This window comes from Onychomys torridus, chromosome 1 (genome assembly GCF_903995425.1).
Source record: "Onychomys torridus chromosome 1, mOncTor1.1, whole genome shotgun sequence".
In the NCBI taxonomy this organism is placed as follows: Eukaryota; Metazoa; Chordata; class Mammalia; order Rodentia; family Cricetidae; genus Onychomys; species Onychomys torridus.
Window position 1 is genome coordinate 2,171,374 of NC_050443.1, and position 18,696 is coordinate 2,190,069.

Here is an 18,696-nt window from a genome sequence, read left to right on the forward strand (position 1 = left end):
TGCTCTCCTCTTGGTAAATTCTTCACAAAGTGGACAGAAAAAAGTTTATGGATAATGCTGTGATGGCTGTAAGTACTTTATGCTAAGACTTGGTGTCTGAAGGAGGATTGTACTGGGACTCAGCATTTTATTTTCTTGTAGAAATCCTCCCAAAGCCCAAAATCTGGGCTCATCCACACACTGTGATTGACTTATATGCACCTGTGGCTATTTGGTGTCAGGGTTCCAGGGAGGCCCAGGAGTACTATGTGCTTAAAGAAGGAAGCTCAGTTCCTTGGGACCGACAATACCCTCCGGAACGCTCAGACAAGGTTAAGTTCATCATCCATTACATGACAGAGGACTTTGTAGGAATATATACATGTTACTATATGAGCCCTGCTGGCTTGTCAGAACACAGTGACACCCTGGAACTGGTGCTAACAGGTGAGTGGATACTCAGGGTCCCACTACAGGCTCTTCCCTTGGGAGGTGTTCTACTCCCCAGGGGTACTATACTCAGAGCCCAAGAATACAGGGCAATGTGAGTAGCTAAAGTTCATTTCAAACACTTCCCCTTGTATCCTAGGAGCCTATGAAAAAACAAGCCTGTCTGTTTGGCCCAGCCCTGCTGTGACCTCAGGAGAGACCATAACCATGCAGTGTAGCTCATCACGGGGATTTGGCAGATTCATTCTGATCCAGGAAGGAAAGCACCACCTCTCGTGGACCCTGGACTCACAGCAGAATTCCACCTCAGAATTCCAGGCTCATTTCGTTCTAGACCCTGTGACTGCCATCCACAATGGTACATTCAGATGCTATGGCTATTTTAGGAACCGTCCCCAGGTGTGGTCAAAATCAAGTGACCCCCTTCCACTCCTTGTCTCAGGTAAGGACCCCTGATCCATCCTTTCTTAGTGAATACTCTCAGCTAGGGATCTGCTCTGAGAAGAGCTTTAGCATAGAATGAAGTAATGAAACTCTACATTCCAAAAGACTTTCACACCTCATAGAGCAGCAGCCATCAGCTTGCCCTGGTGCAACTGCTCCCCCCACTGACTCCTTGGAATTTAGCAGAGGCAGGAGGGCTTGAGAACAGACAGTATATGGAGTGATCAGATATTTCCTCTGTACTACTTAGGTTTCTATTTTTGTGATAAAATACCATGGTCTAAAGCAACTTGTGGAAGAAAGGTTTGTTTCATTTTATAGTTTATAGTCAATCACAAAAAGAATTAGAGGTAGGCACCCAAAGAAGGAACTGAACAAGGGACCATGATGGAACGTTGCTTACAGGCTTACTGCCCAGTAACTTGCTCAGACTGTTTTCTTATACTATCAAGGATTGGAATTGCCCCCTCCCCACATCAGCTATCATTCCATCAATTAATAAATTCCACCACAGACTTGCCTACAGGACAATAGGATGGAAGCATTTTCTCAATTTAAGTTGCTTCTCAGATGAATCGAGATTGTATCAAGTTAGCAAAACCTAATCAGAACAGTCTCCAATGGCATCCTCAGTCCTTCACTCTCCTCTTGTTTCTATTTCCTGAAATAAAAGGCACAGTCGCATGATAACAGAGAGTCACCAAAACCTTGTGGTTAAAAACGGTGCACAGACTCCATCAGGAAGTCTTGTGTCCCTCAGAATCTCAGTCCTTTCCTTATATTCAATGGCATGCTTTGCTGAGGCTGGGTGGACCTGAGCTGTGACCTTGATAGACAAACAGGAATCCAGAGGCACAAAATCCGGTCTAAAACAAGGTGATGGCCAGTTGTAATTAAAGTCTGGATTGAGGTAGAAATTGTTACTCCACAGTCACGTGCTTGAAGTTCAAATTCTCACCTCTCCATATATCTTTGGCAGAGTCCAAGGACCTGTCTCCCACCCACACTGAGAATGGTAAGTAAGAGTTCTCATGGGAGGTGGGTAGAGCAATGTGTGAAATCATAATTCATCAGAAGTTGGGAAATTAGGGAAAGCTGACTTATTTCCCACCTAAAAGCAGCAGGAAATGTTTTTGCTAGATCTGCAAGATGAACTCCCATGAAAATAACATGCATTTTCGTAAAAATAAAAAAAAATTGAAAGCATGAGGAGCTCAGAGGAATGGCCCAGCTCTCTTAAGCATTTTATATAGTCTACTCAAAATATTTGATCCTCTGGGGAAGCTCAGACCAGTAGAACCTGAAAACTATGACCATATGAGAATCAGGTGAAATGGAGAATTCTAGATGAAGAGAAAGACACTAAATGTATAGTTCTGTCAAGGAGATGGGAGACTAGGTGCACAACCATTTACTGTGAGAAGTTTATTGTTTGATGTGACTTCTTTGACTGCTGTTTACAGAACCCCCAGCTTCACTGCATGAAGGTCACACAGTTGAAAATCTCATCCGAATGATCATGGGTGCCTTGGTTTTAGTTACTCTGGTGATTCTGTGGTTAGCGGCTTGGCAAAGAAAGAAAATTGGAACAGATGCAATAAGGAGATAAACACAAAAGTCCACAAGGTTTCACACTTGCGCCAACCATGGAAGATACACAAAGAAAGAACTGTAAAGAAAACTAGATGCCCTTTGAACATCCTGGAAGCCAATGTGTTCCGGATGTAGGGAATTGTGTAGGTTTCTGTCAAGAGCACTTTTCTACTCAATTGTACACTTTTCTCCACATTTCAGTGTGGATATATGTTCACTACTTCCTCCTCTCTTCTTACTTCCATACCTCATGTATGTCATGGGCACTTACTTTCCCTCACTGTCAAATAACATTTTCCTGCACATTGCCAAAGTCAATGTTGTTCATACTTAGCCTTTTTTCCTTTACTGTTGAGTAAGAGAACACAGTTCAAACAAAAAAAATAATTGGAAAAGCCAGATACCATGATTGAATTAAGTGGGATAAAAATGATGCTCCAAACTCTCATTCCCTGGAAACCAGTATCTTCAGTGTTCATTGCTAGAATGATCTGAGGATTCTTCTGGAAAACTTAGTATTTGCCTCCAAAGTAATGATGATAGTGAGAAATAAAGAGGAGGGATGTTGTTGCCATGGCTTTGAAGTATAGCATGTTACCAAGATTGATATTTCAAAACACTTGTAACTAACAAACGTCGCACACTGACATTAGCCAGAGCCTAAGTCTCTATATCTCCACTAAATTAAGTGAATTGAGAACAGCTATCCAGAACCTGTATGATTTACATTACCTTTTACACTTCCACTCAAAAATATTTCATTTAACGTGTTCTACACTTGGCCTTTGCGAACTACATTACTTATTCTACTCAAAATCAGTCATAATTCCAAGATAAGGTCACATGTGTGGAATTCAGGAGCAATATTGAGTTTATGTTTTCCTTGTAATTTGAAATATCAGTGTTTATTGATGTTTAATAAAAGGGAATTATTTTGTATGTGGCCTTAATCTACCAGGATGCAATCATTAATTATGAATATTAAATTTCCACTACATTTGAAACATGGTTTCTCTTAAAAGATTGTTTTATTTTTTCTTTGACAATCTCATAAAATGTGTTTTGATCATATTCATACATCCTCCCCAGCTTAGCATCAGACAGAGCTCCCGAAAAGATAATCAGTTTCTATGAAATGACACTTTTATTCCTTTGTTAGCTTTTTTTTACTATATTCTTTGACAACCTATCTATTTTTCCAATTATGCACACACTGTATTTAATTTACTTGCCTGGTTGTGTTACCTAAAATTTTAAGTGCTGTGCTGTACATCATAGACAGAAGGGACACATTGCATTTTTCCTCATCATCAGGGGACATTTCTGACATTGTCCATCAAATATGTTACCTGAAACTTATTCAAATATGACCTTATTAAAAGTGTTTGTGAGAATTTTGGAGGAATGGCTATGTCATAATGAAAAATATTGCTTCTGTCAACATCTCTATGTTTAATTGTAATGTAGGACATTGATGTTTTAATATCAAACAGATGTTACAAAACCTTTCCATATATTCACAGGGATGCATTCTGTTTACATATCACTGGCTAATATTACATTTCACATTGGGTGGGTACCATTGAGTTCTAGTGGAAGATAATATCAAAATTCACCATGAGTTGCAGATTGCTTTTGGTAAGTTTGCCATTTTTACTATGTTAATCCTGCCTATCCATGAGCATGGGAGATCTTTCTATTTTCTGACATCTTCAATTTCTTTCTTTAAAGATTTAAAGTTCTTATCAAAAAGGTCCTTCACTTGTTTAGTTAGTGTTATCCCAAGGTATTTTTATATTATTTTGGCTATTGTAAAGGGTGATATTTCTCTGACTTCTTTCTCAGTCCCTTTTTCATTTTTATATAAGAGGACTATTGATTTATTTGAGTTGATCTTGTATTCTTCCACTTTACTGAAGGAGTTTATCAGCTGTAGGAGTTCACTAGTAGAATTTTTGGAGCCACTTATGTATACTATCATATCGTCTGCAAATAGTGAAAGCTTGACTTCTTCTTTTCCAATTCTGTATCCCTTTGATCTCCTTTTGTTGTCTTATTGCTCTAGCTAGAACTTCAAGTACTATATTGAATAAATATGGGGAGAGTGGACAGCCTTGTCTTGTTCCTGATTTTAGTGGAATCACTTTGAGTTTCTCTCCATTTAATTTGATGTTGGCTTGTTGTAAATTGCCTTTATTATGTTTAGGAATGTTCCTTGTATTTCTGATCTCTCTAAGGTCTTTATCATGAAGGAGAGTAGGTTTCTGTCAAAGGCTTTTTCGGCATCTAATGAGATGATCATGTGGCTGATTGATATGTTTGTTTCATTGTGTCTGTATGGTTTTATACATTGACAGCTATCTTGATAGATGGGGCCATTATGGCCAAGTGTAATACATGGTTCTAGGTAAATTCCCAAGATTCCATAAAGATGCTACCAGCAACTCTCCTAGCAACAGTGGAAAGGGTGCCTGAACTGGCCTTCTTCTGTAATTAGATTGCTGACTATCCTAACAGATACCATATTTCCTGTACACAGAAACTAATGGATTTCTCTTTTAAATTTTTAAAATGAAGTATAAATATGCCATTTCTCCCCTCCTTCTCCTCCTAACTGCACTTTCACTACCCCCAAACCCACTGTTCACTCCCAAATCCACGGCCTTCGTTTTACTATTCATTGCTGTTATATATACATATACGTTCACAAATTAATGAATAAGACACTCTGAGTCATTCATTTTTATTTGTATTCAAAATTTTTCATGGCTGACCAAGTGGTGTTTTCACCTTTTGATACTGTGTTTGATGCATGACAACCATTGCCATTTTTGTTTTGTGTGGAATATCCATTAATGTAAACTGTATTAGTTATTAAGCTCTCACATTGTCAAGGCTTTCTCATAGGCCAAAGTGAATATAGATATAGATATGGACAGATTTATATATATAGATATATGGATATAGATATACCTATAGAAAGATAGATAGATAGATATAAAGATATATGTATAGATAGATAGATAGAGAGATAGATAGATAGATAGATAGATAGATAGATAGATAGATAGATAGGTAGAGTTAGACAGATATCTCTCTATTTAATGACTTAAAGTGATTTAATAGAATGGCTTACAGTTGTTGAGCTAATATAATGATGGCTCTTTATGAATGAACGTTCCAAGAGTCCAGCTGTTATTTCTTCCACAGTGCTGTATGTCTCAGCTAGTCTTCAGTATATGCTAGAATTCCAAAGAATTAAACTCTAATGCCAGTGAAGGAGTGAACTTGCAAAGGAGAGCAGACTATGTGGGCAAAGAGATCAAGCTTCCATTTTCCATGTCCATTATATAAACTGACAGGAGAAGGTGTAATTCAAATTAGTGGATATTCCCACTTCAAAAAATCTTGATTAAAGGTTTTTCTTTCCATCTCAAAGATCCTGAGTACTATAAGTTGGTCTTCCCTCATCAAATTATTCAGTTAAGAAAAAGTCCCTCACAAGAGATCACAGTCATTTGAGTTTTTGTTAATTTCAGAAGTAGCCAAGTTGACAACCAAGAATATCACTGAGACTCTGTGTTCTAATAATTGATCTGTAGGTTCATCTCTTTGGGTTGGTACCACAATCAAACATTCTATCAACAATGTTTCAGGGTGAGGAGATGCCTTTTTGATCTATCCTCTATCCTTGATCCATATCTCAGTTAAGGGCCCTAATAATATCTGAAGATGTAAGTGTGAGCATTACATCTTGGATGGAAAAGCATCCTGGAAGTCAGGAGCAAAAGAATACCACAAAGTCACCCATCACAAAAGACCACGTACAAGAGTTTTATTAGAGAAAACCAGGAGAGTGGCGTCCTCTGCTTGGGCAAGAAACAGTGGAGAACTGAGCAGCAGACATTTTATATATAGTTTCTTGGGGAGGGAGGTGGAACTTGCTAGGTGAAGCTTTACAAGGTGGGGATTGGTGGAATTTCAAGTCAAGAGCTTGGGCTTTGTACTCTGGGACAAGGGTTGGATCCAGCCATCAGGAGAATTAAAGTGTGGTGTGATGTGGCAGTTGGAGGTCCTCAGGGCAGGGGCCTGGCTAATTATGTGCCTCAAAAGGTCTTTTAGTATTTAATTGTCTTGGCCTACTAGATGCCAGCAAAAAGGGACAGATTGATAAGACAGATAAGAGAATGATGGAGAAACCTGAATGCTGTGGTCAATCCTGAACAGATATAAAAGCTGGTCAAAGTTGAATCAGTCCTTTTCTAATTCTATCAACTCCTAATAAAGCCAAGACCTCCTCCAAACAAAGAATTGAACTAACTCTTCTCTCTCTCTCTCTCTCTCTCTCTCTCTCTCTCTCTCTCTCTCTCTCTTTCTGTCTTTCATGTGGAAGTCACCTTGGAACAAGTATCCATGAGTACTAAGATAGATAAAACAGTAATGAAAGAGGTATATTACAAAAGTAGTGCCACTGTCCACTCCAACTTTGAGTGTGATACCCCAAACACCTAACCATCCTTCTTCCTACCACAAATTCATATGGTGTAACTTAGTGTACTCATGCAGCTACTCCATGGGGTCTTCTCAATCATGTTAATTTTCACATCTTTTAATGTCCAGTGAAATTGTTTTCAGGAATCATGTAAAAATATTGCATGTTCTTAAAGTGTCAAGGCTGGATATAAAAAGTTGTATTAAATTATCTTGAGTTTTTACTGTCTCATGTTGCATTCTCCATTTCCTTATAAATTATTTGATCTTGCTCTTGGATATATCCTGTGAGTCTCTTGTTAATTAGATATAAGACAGAATCGTAGAAGGCTTCCCATAGAAGACTGGAAGCTTTATCACCTGCTAGCTAGACATTGGTCGAAGGAGCCTGTGCAGAAGAATGCATACATAGTAGGCACTCAACCCACCAATTGTCACAAAAATTTTCTGTCTGCATTCCTCTTATTTAAATTCTGGTGATAGCAGAGCAAACAAGCTGGAGTAATACCATTAATTCTAACCCTTGGAAAGCAGATGCTGGTCTGAGTTCAAGACCAGCTTGGTCTACAGAGAGAGTTCTAAGAAAGCTAGGGCTACAAAGAGAAACCATGTCTCAAAAATTTGTTTCTGTCTGCCTTAGTCTTATTAACTTTGGAAGGTAGCTGAGCTAACCAGTTAGAGTGAAAACATGAGCAAAGCTTTGAAGACAATCTTGTACGTGAAGAGGGAAGGAAGAGAGCTCAGAGCAAAGGCTAGAAGTGGAGACAGTTAGAACTAATGTAGGAAGAAATGTATGAGAATTTTCTTGAAGGCCAAGGAAATAGGCAAGCATTGCTGAAGCGTTCCCTTCCCTGTATGTCATCTGTTTCTGTCTACTGCGCAAAGAATTTTGCAGAAGCCATGTTCTAGAAATACAGGTTTATTTGTATTGAAATTTCATTTGTTTCATTTATTTGAGGCATTGCCAAACAGGTTCAGTTTTATCCATGCTTTAGGTTTTCATTGTTTACTATTGTATTTCTTTGTACTTCAAAACAGGGTTTCTCTGTGTAGCCCTGGATGTCCTGAAACTAACTCTGTATATCAGGCTGGCCTTGAACTCAGAGACTTGTCTGCCTCTGCCTTCCGAGTGCTGAGATTGAAGGTGTGTGCCCCTAGGGCCTGGCTCCTATTGTATTTCTTATTATTTTAATTCTACTATGTTGTTTAGGGTCCTTATTGGCTTCATTTGATTTGTGTAATCATTATGTCTTGTACATATATATGTGTGTGTGTGTGTGTGTAAATATCAAAGCTCGCCACTGACCAAAAAGTCACCATATATTAATTACAATTTTATGAAAATATAAAATCTTTCTAATATTTATACTCTTAATTACATATGTATATATGAATATATGTCAATAAATAAGAGATAGATAAATAGATAGACAGACAGATATATAGATGATTCGACAATTTGAGAATCATTTTCTGCCTTATGTATGCAGAAAAATGAAGCCTGTAGCCCAGACAATGTAAAATAAGATTTGAAATAAATTATCACTTTTATTTTTTTCATTTAAATCTGTTTTGCAATCACTGACATCTTGTAAATCATTCTTTCCCTTTTCTAATAAGATGGAACAGAAAATGGGTCTGAATCTGAAGCTGTTATGTGAACAAAAGGCAAGTCAAGGTGATAAATCAGTGCTTTAGCGAGTTGGGTGATGAGGCTGGAAATAGTTTCTTGTTAAAGAGCACCAACTAATTTTATAATATCCCAGTTTTTTTATCAGCGTCTACTCAGCTTTTAATCCTGGTTCTCTCTCTCTCTCTCTCTCTCTCTCTCTCTCTCTCTCTCTCTCTCTCTCTCTCTCACACACACACACACACACACACACACACACACAAACACAAACATACATACATACAGGTATACATGTACACACATATAAACACACTTGAGAGAAAGGGAGGGGAGAGTGCCTGCTAAATATAAAATAAATCTTAAAAAATAAATATGTGTAAACACAGGATATTTATTCTTAAGGATGCCTCATGAATTAGGAATTGGTAAGGTATTGAAAATAAGCTATTTTTCATAGAGTTCAGTTATCCAAGTCCACTGTTTTTAAACACAGAAAAGTTTCGTCAGGAAGATGATAATTATAAGAAAAATTCTCAGCTAGACTTTGGACTTAAATCCCAGTGAATAGAAATCCAATGATAAAGCAAAAATGAAGTTTGAGGGGAGATTGCCTGGGTAAGGTTCCGGAGGTGTTTCAGGAAGAGTTGTGGTAGAGATTATCAATATGAATTTTCTGTATGTTTGAAATTCTCAAAGAATAAGTAGAAAATATCATTATAAAAGAAATGACCAAAAGTTATATATCTGCAATTATATTCCACCCAAAAGCTTCTGATAGACATTCACAGTGCAGTGAAATAAGCTGTTGATGAGCCTTTTATTTGTCATCTAAATATGTCTGTCCCTGAGTTTAATTATACATGAAAGACAGTCCTCAGTAGTATGCCAATAAACTTCCCTTTGGGATTAAAGAACTAGGTGTTCAAGTACATATGAAAAGTAACAATAAATATATACTTAGGAAATCACTGAAGAGAAGGGTTAAGCACAGAGCAATGCATTAATAATGATTTAAATCACCACTGAGGCTTTGACATTCAACATGATATTGAACTGGAGCACATAGAACAAAGAACACAATCCCCAGGCTAGATGAACACTCTACAGATCTAACCAGAGAATTATCCATAGAAGAATCCCAAATGACAGAAAGACATTTAAGGAGTTGCTCAATGACATTAGTCACCAGGGAAATGCAAATCAAAATGACTCTAAGATACCATCTTACTCCAGACAGAATAGCTAAGATCAAAAAAACTGCAGACAGCTTATATTGGAAAGGATGTGTAACAAGAGGTACACTCTTCTTGTTAGTCAGAGTTCAAACTTGTACAGCCATAGGACCCACAGATGACTGGAGCAAATGATGCCTTTTCTCCCCTATAATGGCCCTACCACATTTTTGTCTTTTTTTCCCTTTTTTCCCCTTTTTTATTATTATTATGTGTTTTAATTTTATACATCAGCATGGGTTCCCCTGTCCTCCCCCTCCTGCCCCCCCCCCTACCTTCTCCCCAGTCCCTCCCTTCCATTCTCATGTCCTCCAGGACCAAGACACCCCTCAAGTAGTTAGGTGTCATTTCAGTCAAGGGGGGAAACAATCAGTATAAGAAACAGATGTGATAGATGACCCCAAATATCATGTAAGCACTGGCAATCCCTGCTCCTCATGGTGATACGTGTCAGAAATTTTCAGGTAATTGGATGGCAGTAAAAAACAATAAACAAATGCCTTTTTCTCTCTTCTTTGTGACACTAGCTCTGAGGATGTAGATGTGAGCTTTATAGTCTAACAGTTCTGACAATGGTACCATAGTCCTGACAAGGCATATTTTGTTTGTTTTCTTGTGGGGTCTGCTATTAGAATTGTGACTCGATTCTAAGGTAACTCCAATTAAATGCTACACACACACACACACACACACACACACACACACACACACACACACACACACGGAGGCATGGAGGATCCTACAGTAATACCGTTTCTTGTGATCATATCAAATTCCCTTTAGGGCTAGTAATCCCATTATCTATTCAATGCTCTACACAGTCTCCCATCTACCACACCACGAACCATTCCTGAACCTTGATTCTTCTTTATTCCACTATGGTAGATTGTTGTATCCATCATCCCCATCAGTTTTGCTCCTGTGGTCTCTGACTAATTTCCTAACATCTATGGGTATTTCAAACGCAATACACTCATATGATGTTTCAAGCCTAACACCTCAAATGAGTGAAAACATCCAGCATTTATATTCTTTGGATAAGGTTAGTTTTCTCAGAATGATTATTATTGTTTCCAGATCTATCCACTCATCTATGAGGTATGTCTTGTTCTGTTATCTTCCATGGTTCAGTTCAATGTGAGAGAAGCTGATGATATTTTGTCACTTTGAGAAACATGTGCAAGATATGTTCATCTTTTTAAGTACTCCTACTTGCCTATAGAAGTCCAAAAATACATCGAGAAATGCAGTCACTTCAATACTTTGAGTATAAGAGACACAGCGTGTGTTGATATCACAGTATATTTTTGAAATATGAGATTCATCATGTTCTTGAAAGTTCCAGATAACTTGTCCTTTATTGACTTAGAAAGAAATATGTCTCCTACCCTTTTTGTGTGTTTGTTTATTTGTTTGTTTGTTCCCTTTGATGTTCATTAAATTATCACTCTGGAGACTCCATGATCCCTGTTTCCCTTATGCTCTACAAGTAATGTAGAAACTAATATAGAATGGTGATTGACAGTGGTCTAGCTAGGGATCCCTGAGACAATCATGAAAATAATCTGCTACTCTAATAATCATCTAAACCACAGTGCTATGAGAACGTTCCCCAGGGTGACAGGAACAATGCAATACTCTTCTTAAGACATCAATGGAAATAATTAAGCAATGCCATCCTAGTACAAGGGGGTACAACAATGAATGTAATTGTGATTACTAAACCAAATCAGAGGTGGCAAACTATTTATATGCTATTAGGCAATTTTAAATAGTTAACACCACCAATCAAAACCCCTTCCTCTTTCAGCTCTTACCTGTCCTTCAGCAAAGAATCATATTGCTGGATGGTGGCAGGGCACACCTTTAATCTCGGCACTCGGGAGGCAGAAGCAGGAGGATCTCTGTGAGTTCGAGGCCAGCCCGGGCTACCAAGTAAGTTCCAGGAAAGGCGCAAAGCTACACAGAGAAACCCTGTCTCAAAAAACCAAAAAAAAAAAAAAAAAAAAGGAAAGAAAGATAGAAGAATACTGTCGATGCAAGGACAAGTATTGTGAAACCCTCACATCTTCCATAATAAAATAATTATATGTCCAATACAATATGGATCTTATGTGGAAATCTTAGCTAATATAACTGAAAAAGGGAGACACTATCTTTATTTCAGGTCATCATCAGAGGATAGCTTAACACATCATACAGGCATGCTGAGCACTTGGTGGAAATAGGATTATGTCCCTGGGATAAGGGAAAGAGATCAACAAACACAAAATGAGGTAATGGAAAAATCTTTCTCTAAGCAGAAAAACAGAACCAAAGATGTCTGCATTCTCACTCCCAGGACTTGCATTTATTAACTCTTTTTCCAGATAAGACTTAAGTCAAGGAGCTGGAAGAGCTTAAGCAAAGTGGTCTCAACACAATGATAACATGTTGATAGTGTAAACAAGGGGACAACAGGTTTGACCTCATAGAAACCAGTGAGGAAGGAGAACAGGATTGAAAAATGCTGGTCCTTGGGTACTATGGAGCACAACATTGTGGCAAAGGTGGGGGGACCATTGGAGCTCAGGGAGAAAAGAGGGCCGAGTCTGCTCTGAGTCCTGTCTGAAGGAATACTTGCCTCCACACTATGGAGCCACCTTGAGATTGTGGCCTCCAGTTGTTAGATCATAAATGTGTCTTTTCTTAAGACACTGTGCTGGTTTTCAACATCAGTTTTGCACATCTGGAGTCTGCAATTGTCTCTATTTGTGAAATAAAATGCTGTGGCATGTGAATGTTCATTCTCTTGCTTGGAAAACACAAAGGACATGTGGAAAGCTTAGGAATAGAACAAAACCCATTTTATCTAAAGACTCTTCAGAGACAGGAGTACTTAACCAAGTTCCTGAGCTGAAGAAAAAAGAGCAATTCCCCTTCCTGTGATAGTCCTGATAGGACAAACCTCTAACTGGAAGGACCTCCTGACAACAACCTCTCTGATGGTGCTACAGAACATTGTCAGACCACTCCTGTGAAGTTGGAAAGTTGGGGTAACGACTTAATACCCACTCAGAAGCAGCAGAAAAACTTCATGCAAGATCTGAAAGATGGATTGGCCTTTAACTTATAGTAAAAAGAATTATTCACCACAAAAAGAGCTCAGAGGAATGGCTCAGTTACTTTCAGCCCTTCATATAGTATGTTCAAATTATTTGATTCACTGGGGAATCTCAGATCATTACAACATGAAAACTGCATGACCAAATAAGAATCAGGGGTGAAGGAAAATTTTAGATAAAGAGATAGACACAAAGAGCTTAGTTCTGTCTGAGATGTTGGGGAGGATGTGTGAATATTCAGTAATGGCAGGAAGCTTTCGGTGTGACCTGACTTCTCTGACCACTTTATGCAGAACAAACATCCTCACAACCCTAAGGTCACACAGTTGATAATTTACTCTGAATGCCTGTAACTGCCTTAATTCTAATGATTCTAGTGATTCTGCTGTTTGAGGCTTGAAACAGCAAGAAAATGGAAAAAAAGATACAATCAGAAGATAAATAAGAAAGGTTCCACATTGGAGCAGATCACTACAAATAAATCTGCTGGTCCCATATAAGAAATGTAAGAAAAATAAGTGTACATTAAGTAACTGTGCTCTGTGGTGGCCCAGGGAGTAAATGAGTTCTGAGTGTAGGGACTTCTGGGGATTGCTGTCAAGAGCACTTGGGCAGCTTAGCTGTGCTCCTCTCCACACACCTCACTGTGCATATTTTCTAACTTCTTCCTCCTCTCTTCTTACCACCATGTGTCTTGTGTGCCATGGGCCCTGGGTTTCCCTCACTCTCAAATGACATTTTCCTTACACTCTCAGAGTTGATGTTGCTCATCATGAGCCTTTGCATTTACCAGTTAGAAAGAGAACATAGATCAAACAACAAAAATAATTGGAAAAGCCTGACTACAGAATGAAGTAATTGCAATGAAAATGATCCTCCCAAATTCCCAGGATCCTCAATATCTTCAGTGTTCATTACTGAATGAGCTGAGGACTCTTTGGAAAACCTCATATTTGCCTTCAATATAATGACAATAGAGGGAAATAAGGAGGTGGGATATGTTACTATGGCTTTTAAATATAGCATTTTGCAATGTTTGTTGCTTTAAAACACTAGCAAATGAATAACCCTGGCTCATTGCCACTAGCCAGACCTGAAATCTCTACATCTCCATAAATTTTGCTGACATTAGGTCAGCTCTTCTGGAACTGTGATTCACATTGCATTTTACAATTCCTCTCAACAAATGTCATTTAATTAAACACAGTGTACACTTAGCATTTGATAATTGCTGGGCATATTCCACTAAAAGACATGCTTATGATTCTAAGATAAGGTCACATGTGTGGAGTTCTAGAGTGATGCAGAGCTGATGGTTTCTTTGTAACTTGAAATCTCACTGTTGATTGATGTTCAATACAATAGCAATTGTATTGTACATGGCCTTAATTTACCTGAGTGAAATCACTAAGTATCAATAACTTTTCTTCTATATTTGGAAATACGATTTCATTAAAAATACATTCTTTTTTATAATCTCATAATTTTGAACATATTCTTACATTTTCTTCTTCTTCTCCACAATTGACCTTCATGCCCTGAACCCATTCACAACCTCTGAGGAGATAATCAATTTTTCTGAAATGATACTTTTATTCTTTTCTTAGCTTTTGCTTATTGGATTCATTGACAATGTATCCCCTGTTTCAAAATTATGCACACTTAATAGACTTTTCTTATAGGATTGTGTTAGTTAAAATTTGTCTGTTTTGACAGTCAGGAAAACCTAGGGATCTATCATGTATTAGTCGGGATTTTTGTGATTAACAAGACTAGTGTCTCTATATAGAGCAGCAATTTAGAGGAATAGCTCACCATGTTCTAGCAAATCCAACTATGCTGGCTTAAGAATGAAAGATCCAAGAATCCAGTAGTGGTGAATTCCACAAGGCTTGATGTCTCAGCTTGCCCTCAGTGTATCTCACATTCCTGATAATCCTCCAAAGCCAGTGATGGAAAGGACTTGCTGAGGAGAGCAAAAGGTGCAAGAAAAGAGAGAGCATGCATCCTTCTTCCATGTCCTTTACATAAGCTACCATTCAAATGTGTATTACAGATAAAAAATTGGATATTCCTACCTCAAAAGATCTTGAGTGAAGCTTATTTTCACGTCTAAAAGATGCAGAGTATAAGTTGCTCTTCCTTCTTAAAATTATCTAATTAAGAAAAAAAGCCTCTCATAGGTGTGCCCATTCATTTATGTTTGTTTATTTCCAGAGGTAGTTAAGTTGGCAACCTAGCATAGTCATTGAGGTTGTATGTTCTGGTAACTGGACTGTAGGTCAAGCTGTCTGGTTTGACTCTATAATCAAACATTCCTTCAACAATATTGAAAGATGAGATGATGTCTGTTTGATCTCTCCATTATTCCTGGATCCATTTCTCTATAAAGGGCACTAATCCTATATCAAGTTGTAAGGTAGTGGTGTTGAGGTATTAGGAGTGACGCAAAGGGAAACAGACTTGTAAGAGAGTACAAATGATGGAGAAAACAGAATGCCACGGTTAATCTAGAACAAAAAGAAAAACTGATCAGAGTTGAACCAGTCCTTTTCAAACTCTAACATCATCTGATAAAGCCATGACCTCCTCCAAAGAGTTGAACTCTCCAACAGGGAAGACACCTTGGAACTGTGCCATGAAGGAGTATCCATGGGTACAAGTGATAGTGAAAACAAAAAAACAAAAGGGTCTATCACAGGTGTAGTGTCTCTGTAAACTCCTGTGTAGTTCCTCAAATACAAACCATCATTCACCCAAATTTATCTGGTGTCAGTTGGTATGCTGAGGGGTATAAAGTAAAAGGGCCAGGGAAAGAACACTGTGGTCCTGACATGACTTAGAGACCACTTTCAAAGAAAGAACACACTGACCTTTACTTGACCCCCAAAACATGGCCAATGGAAAGAACATTCTGACCCTGATTGACCACAATCCCAAGACCAGAGCAAAGGAAAAAAAAAACACCAGTCTCTGACCATGAAATCCTACCAGTCACTGAGATTCAATATCAGGCCACAGAATCCCTCCAATCTCAGGACACATTGTAAATCTTTGCCTCCAAAATTACCTTATATAGAAAATGCCTTTTCTCAGTTCCTTGCAACTTCTCCATGAAAAGAAGGAGGTTATCCAGCTAGAATTTCGCTTCCCAATAAATCTCTTATGAGAATCTTGGGTTTTTTTTGTCTGATTTTGTGGCATTCCCTGGCTCCCAATGTCAGGATTCATTTGCCAGTAGAGCTGTAACACTTGGACTGGGGAAACCTTCCTCATGTGCGAGTAGAGTTGTAACATTTCAATCAGTGAAGGCTTTCATCTTAGAAGTGAAACACTTGCAAAGGACCTACCATATGGACTCTTCTGAATCATGTGGTTAATTCTCAGAAAATGATGTCATTCCCAGTGCATTTGCCATATTACTTGTGGTTTTGAGACATCATGTTTGGAAGTTACAGAATTTGATTAAACTTATTGATTGAATGCTGTGGCATATTAAAATTTCTATTTCCTTATACGTTATTTTAGCTTGCTTTTGGATCTGTCTTGTGGGTGTCTTTTTACATAGATGTAAGACACAATTGAAGAAGACTTTTATAAGAATACTTGAAGTTTTGACAACTGCTAACTAAAATCAGATCAGAGGATCCTGGGTATAAAAGTGAACAGTGTGCACTCAACCCAACAAAGGTCACAAGAAGTCCAAACCTTTCCCACTTATGGCCAGTTGAATTTACAAATATCATGTAGATCAAAATGTATCTATTTTATCAATGTGGAAGCTCTGTCTTTTCCAAAGAAATACCAATATTCTTGTTGCTTTATAATACAACCTACACCAAGCAGAACACAAAAAACTACTCTGCAAGGCATAATATTTCTAAGTTACATTAATGTAACAGAAATTAAGAGATGTTTAGTAACTTTCAAAATGCATTATAAGCATTCCAACTTGGATGTTCTCAGTATAGAAAGAAGCTTGAATGCAACATTGTGTTCTAGAGAATGTTTAACTCCATATTGAGACCACACTACTGTTGATTTCAAAGAAGAGAAATATATCTATAATCTAAGGTCTTAAATTAAGTTGAGATAATTTTTAAGTGAATATAATGTGACTTGATCGTTCCCACTCTAAAATTCATCCAGCCTACCACCCACAAGACATCTCTAATTCAACAACCTGTTCTCACTGATATTTTAACATGAGTTACAATGACATCTGCAACTCTTCTGTCCCCAAACTAAACTGGGGCTTAATTCCCTGAAATCAAGAACAGTATTAAGTATCTCTTAGAAATTTACTTATTGAGTAGATTTCACTTATGAAAACAACTGGTTTTTATTCTCATAAAGTCTTTACATTTAATTCTATAGTAAAGAACATGGGTATCAAGTTCTCTGTTCAGGATATGCTAGGACTCTCATCTCTACCTCATGAGGTCATTCACTTAGATAAAGTCAGTAAGATACCCATGCCCAGACCAATATTCTCACCTTTGTAACTACTCTTCAACTCACAAGCACATCACTGAGCTCCTCATTTCTTCTCTCTATATTTCCTTCATGAGTCTCATGGTAGTTCAAAAATGAGACTAGCATGTGCAATCACTTTTAGTTACTCACCATTACTCCCAAAATCAGACCTTTCTTTAAAATGGAGACTATTTCTTCTTTGTTCCACATTATTTACTGGGTTAATGATACTGATATGCTTGCTTATTTCTTAAATGTGGAATGATGAGACTCAATGAATGAGAAACGAAAGAATAAGTGCACCAAGCCAATAAAGTCCTAAAACTGAGGAAGAAGAGGTAGAGAGTAGCCAATACCATTGAAAGCCATAGGCCTTGAGTAAAAGATCACACATATCATTTGTATTCCTAAAAGAAAGTTGTGAGGCATAAACATGATCAGAGACTCTAGTTGATAAAAAAGGAAGATGGAATGGGGTGTAGGTAATGGAAAAAGAAAGATGAGAATCCCAGGTACTTCTCTGAGGTCTATGCTGTAGGTAATGTGGACAGGCTACACCAAAATCACTAACAGACCAAAAGGTTGCATCAGCAGTTTCGGTAAGATGAGTTAGCTCCTTGGAAGGTGTACAAAATTTCCACTTCTCCAAGAGACTATGGGATTCTTTGCAATTTTTAGCTAAAATTACCGTATATCACTCTCTACTAATGTGAGCGTCTTGCGGGACAATTCTATCTGTATGATATTGAGACTATCACAACAATCCAGAAGACCAGAGGTGAGGACTCCTCTGACCAAGAACAATATGCTTTGGAGGGTTAAAAATGTGATTCACTCTCAAGTCCATGTTAATTCATGTTTGAGGGCTCAACTTGAATCTCATCTGTGACTCTTCTTTTTATTGACTTGTAGGCTTGAAAATGAAATTCATTCTATAACTCCTAACCTAGTTTCTATTTCTTTCTTCTGGTCTGTGTTTCACTTCTGAAATTAGTCCTTCTATGGAGAAGGAAAAAGAGGATATGAGAACTTAGTTTCTATACTTGATGTGTGGAGTACACATGAAGGAGCTGGGCATATGGGAGACAGCATTCAGTAGACTCAGCACAAAAACTGTCCAAGGGATGCTTCATTTTGGACTTTGGATGTGTTTATTGTGGCTTGTTTATATATTCAAATCCCTTTAAATTCATTTCATTTTAAATTATATTTTGTATTGTAATAATATTATAATCTGTTATGTGTTACAATCTGATTATATCACAGATAGACATTGTGTAGAAAATAATTAAAGATA

The 18,696-nt window shown here is 37.8% G+C and overlaps 1 pseudogene; it reads left to right on the plus strand.

The window, feature by feature from the left end:
- The first annotated feature begins 332 nt into the window (after positions 1 to 332).
- Positions 333 to 18,696, plus strand: part of LOC118591427 — a 30,358-nt pseudogene continuing 11,994 nt past the window's right edge.